This window comes from Eretmochelys imbricata, chromosome 1, assembly GCF_965152235.1.
Source record: "Eretmochelys imbricata isolate rEreImb1 chromosome 1, rEreImb1.hap1, whole genome shotgun sequence".
Classification (NCBI taxonomy): Eukaryota; Metazoa; Chordata; order Testudines; family Cheloniidae; genus Eretmochelys; species Eretmochelys imbricata.
The window spans coordinates 324,187,877-324,196,540 of NC_135572.1; the positions used below are offsets into that span (position 1 = coordinate 324,187,877).

An 8,664-nucleotide genomic window follows, 5' to 3' on the forward strand; every position below is an offset into this window, starting at 1 on the left:
TCATAACCACATGAGACTCAGCTTTCAATTGATAAATTTCCAGCCTCAGATGTGGACAAAAGCTGGAAAATCTGAATTCTATGAATCTTGTAAGACAAACAACATGCCTAACATTATAATTTTTAGAAAATTAATGATTTTAACCCAAACTCATTTTTGGAACCTGACACTATTATTGGGTGCTTGGGGTTGGCAATACTGATTTCTCCCTGAAAATGAAGTTAATGCATGCCACACACTTCTCCCCACACACGGGACTTGCATCACATTGGAAACAGTTCACTCAAAAGAGCCTATCAATTTATTACATTGCAAACAGAAGATCTGACAGCAAGTTATTCCTTCCCTCCATAAATTGAATATGCTGCTTCACCAGTGCTCCTAGCCCAACAGAATCTTGTATTAATCAACATGTAATACAGCACATGATCACCATACACTGAATCTCTCATATATAACATGTTCTATACACTCTATTTGTTCCACCAAAACCAGGTACTTTGAATTAACAAGTAGGTATCAGAGAATAAGCACAGGGGGCCAGAAATCACTCCCTCCAAACAGAAAATACACAGGAGGGACTGAGAGTCTGGAGGAAGAAAATGCAAACATTCACTTTATATATCTTTTAAAGAACTGACTCTCCTGGTGAGAGGAGCTGGGCTGGAAGCCTGCAGATTTTAAAGGCTGTTCCCCTCTAGTCCCACATATCTTGAGCCAGCAACAGGAGCTATCCTGTAGGGTCATCTACTGCTCCACAGCCTCCCCTACATCTGAAAGTACAAACTCAAGCAGAAGGTATGATACCACTGACAGATATCCCCTAAGGCTGCTCAGAAACTCCAAACTGTATCATCTCTTGCATTCATATTTTCATGTAGAAATCCTTGGATTCTGCAGTGGAGGGAAAACAGTTTGGCACCTTCCTTCCCCTCCTCCACTTCATGGTTCTCCAGAATCCACATGGGGTAAGGAGCAGTCAGTACAGTGTGTGTGCAGGTGCAGAGGGGAAGAGATGGGGGCCATGTGGGCTAATTCAGCCCCACAGAATTACAATAATCAGAACTACTCTGCAAAAATAGAGAGTTATGTCTTTAATTTATAATAAACTCCAACACCAACATATTGAGAAACTAAGCAGGGGAGGGACTAGGTGACTTGCCCAAGGTAATGGAGGGAATCAGTATGAAATATTGAAATTGAAAGTTGAGAGAGTTAAGCCCCCTATGGGCACATTCCCATTCTCTATCCCATGGTATCTCACCATCTACACGGCAGTTACTAGTATATGAAATATTCACAATAAAAAACAAAGCTATTTGAAATTGAGTTACATTGTGTTACAAATTCAAAAAAGAGAATACTTGAGAATTATCACTGAGACACAAACCTTAAAATGTAAAACTATGTCCATTTTCCAGTGAAAAGAAGCCAATAATCAAGTACAGACTTGATCTGTTGCCTATGAAAAGACATTATTTATGCAAACATGGCTTTTGTATTAATAAGTCAAAATCTGTGCTTTCACTGCAATTCAACCCAGCAAATAAAATGAAATTTTAGGGGGCTGAAATTATACACAAAGGAATTTTGCACAGCTCTCGTAAAAGCAGACATATTTCACTGTCTGGAAAAGCTATAGTTTCTTTTGACAAAATGCAGTGAGCTTCTAGTCAGCTATAAAAATGAGTAACTCTACAAGTTTGAACAGAATAATCAATCCTTGTTCAGCCCTGCAACACTACCTAAAATTATTACTGGGGAAAAAAAAATTTTATAATACAATTTTACAGAATGCATTGTTTCCTAGTTTAATAAAAACTGTAGTAATACTGTAACATTTATTGTGCCAACTTCCACTAGAAACTATTACATTATGAATCCCAGAAAGATCAACACGTTTTAAAAACGCCATGGTTTTAAGTTTTCAAGAGTTCAGGACAAATTATTATTATTTTTTTAATTAAATATGGTACAAATAAAAAAGAAGAATGCCAAGATTATGTTATCCCATTCTGCTTATGTCACTTTAACGTGGCATGGCAACAACATAATAAATTGTCCAATACTGTAGTAGTGCATTACAAGGATACTATCACATAGTTTAAGTCAAAAGTTTATCTAACTTTTAATTAGTTGTAACCTGGTGGCACCTTTATGTTCTAATTTATTTTGAAACCTCCAACTTTAAAACCCACATAAATAGCTTTTTGAGTCATCAAAATCAGCATGCACGCCACCTGTTAGTTAGTTCAGCAGCTGAAATTAACACATTCTCACAATTGTGCACATTTCTACTGAGAATAATGATGCTGGTGCAAATGCAGGAACAAAGAGCCACAGTGGCACAGAAAGCAGGGCAATTCTGCCAAACAGAAAAGGACACATTTGTTAGGGAAAATGTATTTCCAAACGTCTACAAAAGTAAACAGTTAAGACAGATGAGTTTTAAACATATAAAGCAGTTTTCACTAGTCTATGTCAGTACTAACAATATTCTTGAAATCTCTCTACTTAAAGAAGTATTGATACTACAAAGTTATTTGGCTCAGTGCCTGAATTATGATTATAATCTATTCCGGTTTTTATCTCTTACCCATCACCAAGGTATCTGACCTACTGGGTGAAGTTCTATAGTTTGTGATATGCAGATCAGACTTAAGGATCATAATCATCCCCTTTGTCTAAAAAGATCTAATATTTATAGTTCCTTGGTTGCCTTAATCATCATGTGAATACAATTAATTAAGTAAAGAAAGTCTACTTTATTTCCCTTCAATGTACTCTGCAGTGGCAACCCAAAAACAAAGTATGTTTCTTTTGGGATATTGAAAATTTCTAATTATGAGAGAAAACTTCAAAACCAAATTTTCCCCTACATGGAAATTATCTGGTCTGGGGATGGAAACGATGAGTTTTTCCCCCAACCTTTGTAGACTTACCCTGGCATTTTTGGGTTGACTGTGATGAGGGGCATGAAGCAGTATGGCGTTCAGGGAGAGACAACAGAACGTTTACAGAGAGCTCATGTCCCTCAGTCCCAACCCCTCCTTACACAGAAACAGATTCCCAAAGGTAGTCCTCAGTTAGGTCATGGAAAAATGAGAGAGATTAACACATGCCTGCTGAGGGACTGTGGCAAGAGGATCAGCTATTTCCCAACAATCTAAGCATTTTTATGGGTTTTTCTGTAGTATCTAGTTAAGAAAATCTGGTTGGAGGATCCCATGCATTACAACATCAAACCACCCTTAGAGACTTTTTTTTTTTTAAATAAAGTGGGCTTCTCAGATTCTCTCACTCTATAGGCGACCCTGACATTTTATTTTTTGTTTTAATTTTATAAATATCAGCAGTGTGAACTCTGGTCTTTTCTGGTTTTCCTAGAGGACTGTATGCTTCAGATATACATTAATATTTATATTTCAGTATTGCCTACAGAGCCTAATCATGATCCAGGACCTCATTCTGCTAGCTACCGTACAGACAAGTAACAAGAATACAGTTCCTACCCCATATAGCTTGCAATCTTGATTTATGACAAGATTGAACAGGTGGATGTTGAAAAAAAAAAACAGGTCTGGAGAAGGTGGGAAAACAAGGTAACGGTAAAACAAGTGGGTTTTTCAAAGTAGACAGTCGTTTCAGTTCACAATATAAAATTTTTTATATATTTAGCTCTCACACTAATTGAAGATGTTGAGTCTAACAAAATCTTCCTTTATCCAAAGTGTCAGCAATTGAAGTTAAACAGGTGTTTTTAATAACAGTAAATTTTAAACAAATTTTCCCCTCTGAACAACTCAGCTTACAGTCTTTTGTGAGGCCAAAATGTCATATATTCTCCATTCAATTTAGGTTTTGCTTACATTATGCAAATTACACAGAAAAACTCCCACTGTTCCCAACATCTATTTGGCTACAGGGGTGTTAGCAATATTGGAAACCCTAATGTAGATGGTTCTCAGACTCTAATACTATGTCAATTAGACTTGCTCCCTCCGAGGTAGCCATGAACAGTCTTCCAATCCAGACAGGACTCCTATCTCTAACTTAAAAATCAATTGGGAGGGGGAGGGGTGGTGGTGAGGAGAAGAATGTCTTTCAGGACTTCTTTATCCATCATAATGAAGCAACAAATAAAAAGATATATAGGCTCTATTCTTCCTCTGCATCCACCTTTAAAGTTCTACATTTCTGTTATAACATCCCTCCCCTCCTCCAACCCTTGCATTATTTGAAAGAAATGGTGATTTTCATGGCTATAGGTATGACTTTTGGGGTGGGAAAGAGGGAGCTGACAGAGATTCTCCAAGTATCAGAGGTGTTGCTGTGTTAATCTGTATCCATGAAAACAACGAGGAGTCCAGTGACACCTTAAAGACTAACAGATTTATTTGGGCATAAACTTTTGTGGGTAAAAAACCCACTTCTTCAGATGCAGATTTCCCCCCCCCCACACACCCTTCAAATTATAGGTCACTGTTAAAGAAAAAGTAAGGGACTGTGTCCCCTTTTCCTTTTTTTAAAACAATGCATAAGGGAAGCCTAAAAAGTTTGTTTTAATGGGGGCTGAAATGATATCTTCATTAAAGATTCGGTAAACATCCCTTCAGTTAAGGCATGACGGGTAAAGACCTTTGAGGTCCCCAGGAAGTCCTCTAGCAAAACCAGGAAAGACCAGATTCGACATTCCTGTTATTTCTAATGTATAAATAAGATAAGGGGGGGGGGGAAAGGAAGGAGAACAAAAAAAAAAAAAAAATCAGGCCTTTTTATGCATCATAATCCAGCAAGAAATGCGCACTCTTAACTTTAAAAAAAACACTTACAGGTTATCATTAGCGTCAACAGGACCCTTTCATAATTTAACTTGCATACCTTTCACAATTTTAGGTCATCTAGTGCACATGCATGCTATATTTTTCAAAATATCTCACATCTATTATAATGGAACTGGTGTGCAATAAGGAAGTTTGCTACTCTATTACAATGTGCTATTTTAAAAAAGTAATAAATATCCAAAACGTGTAAATAGTGAAGTATTTTAAAGATGTTGTTAAAATACGTAAAGTTAATATTAAAAACTGCATTGGAATAGATGACAGTCAAATTCTGCAGACTTTACTGACACGTCTCTTTAAACCAAGGGCAGTTCTGTCTGAATACCAACTGAGGACTGGGGTCCCTCAAAGGAGGGAGGAGTAGAGATGGTGTCCATATTATCGCTGATGCTAGCCATGGAGGTTCTTTCCTCTAAAATCCAGTGTCCACATCAAAAACAAATATTTAGACCTGGTGTCTAGAGTCTCGTTTATAAATTGTATGTTTGTGTATGACAGTCCAGACGTACTTTCCATCTCAGCTTGTGCGCACACAAATGGGGGCGGGGTGTGTCTTGTTGAGCACACACTTTCCATCTCAGCAAGCACGTTACACACATTTACACCTAGATGCAGTACGCCGGGCAGGGAGTTCCCCATTACTCGTTAAGCCCACACCCCAGCATGCAATCACAGCTCTGCAGACCGCAATGTCTGCCTAGCGGGGTCCTGGGCTATTCTTATTCACTCTTAGCCATCTTAGATCGGGTTCACACCGGCCACATGGTCACTTCTTCCTCCCGCCCCCAAGTGAAGGGCCCGGTTCCTCCCGCGGCCTCTGGGCGGGCAGGGCGCAGAGTGGTTCGGGCTGGCCTGGCGCTGTACGGGGCGGACAACGACGGCCGGAGACAATGCAAGTCGCGCGCTGCCATGCATGCGAAGCGGGCCCCGGGCCTCCAGAGAGGGCTCGTCGGGAGCCCTCCACCCAGCCTGCCGGATACCGCGGAGGGAGCACAGCAGCTCCCCAGGCAGGTCAGACCCGCGCCCCCCACCACCGGGGTTGGGGAGAGCCCCGCCCAAGGGAGCGGTACCGGGCACCCCCCACCTCAACGGGGCCCCCTCCCAGGGCCTCGGAAACAATGGAGCGAGCGAGCACCAGGGGCCTAGTCCCCCGCTTCCTGTGCCTCGCCACCGCACGCCCCTTGCCCGGCCTGGCGGCGCTGCCCTGTGGGCGCTCCTGACCGGAACAGGGCGGCGGAGAGCCCCGGGAGCCAACGGCTCGGGCACCCGGGAACTGGCGCCGCTGAGGCAGAGCCAGCCAGTGGTGGGGGCAGTAGCAGCCCCGGGAGCGGGAGAACCGGATCGCCCCGCTCTAGCCCCCGCCCTACGCCACAGCGCGACCACTCACCTCGCCGGTCAGCCGCCGCGGAAGCGGGAGGCCACCAGTTACCGCCCCCTGGCCGGGCCCGAAGGAGTTAAAGGGAAGGGTCAGGCAGGACCGTCCCATTCATTAGTCGGGCGCTTTGTCTCCAGCTGCCGCCGCCGCCGCGACGCTGATCGGCTCCCCCGGCTCGGCCGCCACAGCGCACACCGCGCAGGCGCCACGGGCGGGGGCGGGGCCGAGGCACGCAGCGGGACGAAACTCAACGGCACCACGTACGGCGCGTAACGTGTCGTCGTACAGGCAAAGCGATGCAAAATGGCCGTTTCAGGAGTCTCTGGGTCTGGCTCCAGCGTGAGCGCGCATGGGACGTGTGGGGCGCTGAACGGTTACTAGGCTCTGCGCAGAGCCGCGCCCTCTTCCTTAGCAGGGGAGGGCGGTGAGTGAGACTAGGTCCCTGGCTGGCAGCGGCTGGCACCGACCGCACGGCGGCCCCGTCTCTACGGGGTTTCCTGGGCCTCGGTGGGCGCCTGACGGAGCTGGCCTGGGTGGGGCTCCCGTTGGCTGCGCTGAAAGGGGAGGACTCTCCCCGCCTCATGCAAGTGTGGAGGTTGCTGAAGGGCGACACCCGCCCGGAGCACCGCTGTAGCGTCGGGGATGGGGAACTTCGCTGGGCTCGGGGTCTCATCCGCAGATGGCATCTGGCATAGGAGCGCTCACAGGTGTCTTCTCACGAGAGCTTTAAATCCGGCCCCGAGCACGGCTCCCGCTCTGCACAGCTCCATCCATAGGCTAGGGTCTAATCTGCAGTATGTTCATCACTTACTCGCCAAAGCCCTGTGTTCATGGTCAGATCCCAAGTAGCGCACTTTCCCACCACAGACAGAGCTTCACCATATATATTCATCCCCCAAATATGCATATTATCCAACGTAGTTATGGTTTCACTATTCATTTACAGATATATCACACTACACTTTACACTTATATTGAATATGATCTAATCATGTGTTTTCGGATGTAATCCACAGTGTGCCAAAAATAAGAATTATGCTCACCATGTTTTGGGGGTAAAATACCTAATAAATCTAGCTCTAATTTGGGAGAGTTTTTTGTTCAGACTAGTAGTCTTAACTCTGATACATTTGCTCCCTTCACCAAGCATTGGGGGATCTCCAGAACACACATCTTCAGCTGGCACTAAGAATGCTTTCCTATGCATTTTTACAATACATCACTCTCCCATTCTGGGTAGGCCCTCACTATGTGTTTGGGGTCTAATCCAAAATACATCTGGTAGCTGTCCTGGAGAGAGCTTTACAAAGTTTTGATGTCTAATCATGAACCAGTCATTGCTCTCTGGAATTCAATTTTGATGTACACCTCTCATGTCAGGGTAGTAAACATGTTTTGATAGGTCACCTATTTTAATGCAGTGGGTCTACTTCCAAAGGGCTCTAAATTGCTGTCCTGACAGGCCAATCTGTGACAATTTAGTAGGCTTTTATATTGATCTCTTGATCTTGGTCTTTGAAGAGGCAGCTATAGACTTCCCCCTTTTCTTAACTTCGGGCTCACAGATCACCATGGGTAGAAAAAAACTCATGTCCAGTATGGTGTTATTGTTAAATAATAATTTAAAAAATGATACTGTATCTGTGTAGATGACAAAAGTTTCTGCCTCAACCCTAGAGCTAAATCTCAATAAACAGATTTATTTCAAGAAGTGGAAAGCCTAGTTAATTCAAGCTGACTTTCTGTGCATGTATCTACCCTCAAATTTGTCTCTGGCTGATGTAACCACTCCATTATGGCAACTCAGTAAAATCATCTCCCCAAACAGTGTGGAGCTATGGTCGACCTTCTGAGATTGACACAGTGCAACTATAGGCGCTGCATGACCTATGTTGATCCAGACAGTCCTCCACAGCATCTGTCCCACTCCATGACAGTGACCGCTCTGGTCACAACTGTAAACTCCACTGCTGAGGGTCACAGAGGCTGAAAGCCAACTTCTGCTTAAAACCCTCCATGTGTTTTTGCAATTCCTTTTTTTGATTGTACATCTTGACAGCTCATCTAGCAGTGTTCTCTTGTTGTGTGCAACTGACCATGTCAGCTCCACATACTAAACATGCTCCTGCCAGGAGTACACAGGAGGTATTCACTCACTTAGGCCTGTGGGGAGAAGAGGCTGTGTGAACACAGTTATGGACTAGCCATAGAACTGTGGACATCTACAAACAGATTGCATGCACTCAACACCATAGGTGCCGACTCTGTGGATGCTCCGGGGCTGGAGCACCCATGGGGAAAAATTGGTGGGTGCTCTGCACCCACCAGCAGCCAAGCTCCCTACCCCAGCTCGCCTCTGCCTCCTCCCCTGAGCTTGCTATGTCCCCACTTTTCCTCCCAGTGCTTGCCACAACAAAACAGCTGTTTCACAGCATAGCAAGCTGT

The 8,664-nt window shown here is 44.2% G+C and overlaps 1 protein-coding gene across 1 annotated transcript in view; it reads right to left on the minus strand.

Moving 5' to 3' along the window:
- ZBED4 (zinc finger BED-type containing 4) overlaps positions 1 to 6,552 on the minus strand; it is a 28,266-nt gene extending 21,714 nt beyond the window's left edge. The window contains exon 1 of the mRNA XM_077834801.1: positions 6,232 to 6,552. The gene's annotated coding sequence lies outside the window, so the exon portion shown is untranslated. The remainder of the gene's footprint in view (positions 1 to 6,231) is intronic.
- Between the last annotated feature and the right edge of the window lie 2,112 nt (positions 6,553 to 8,664).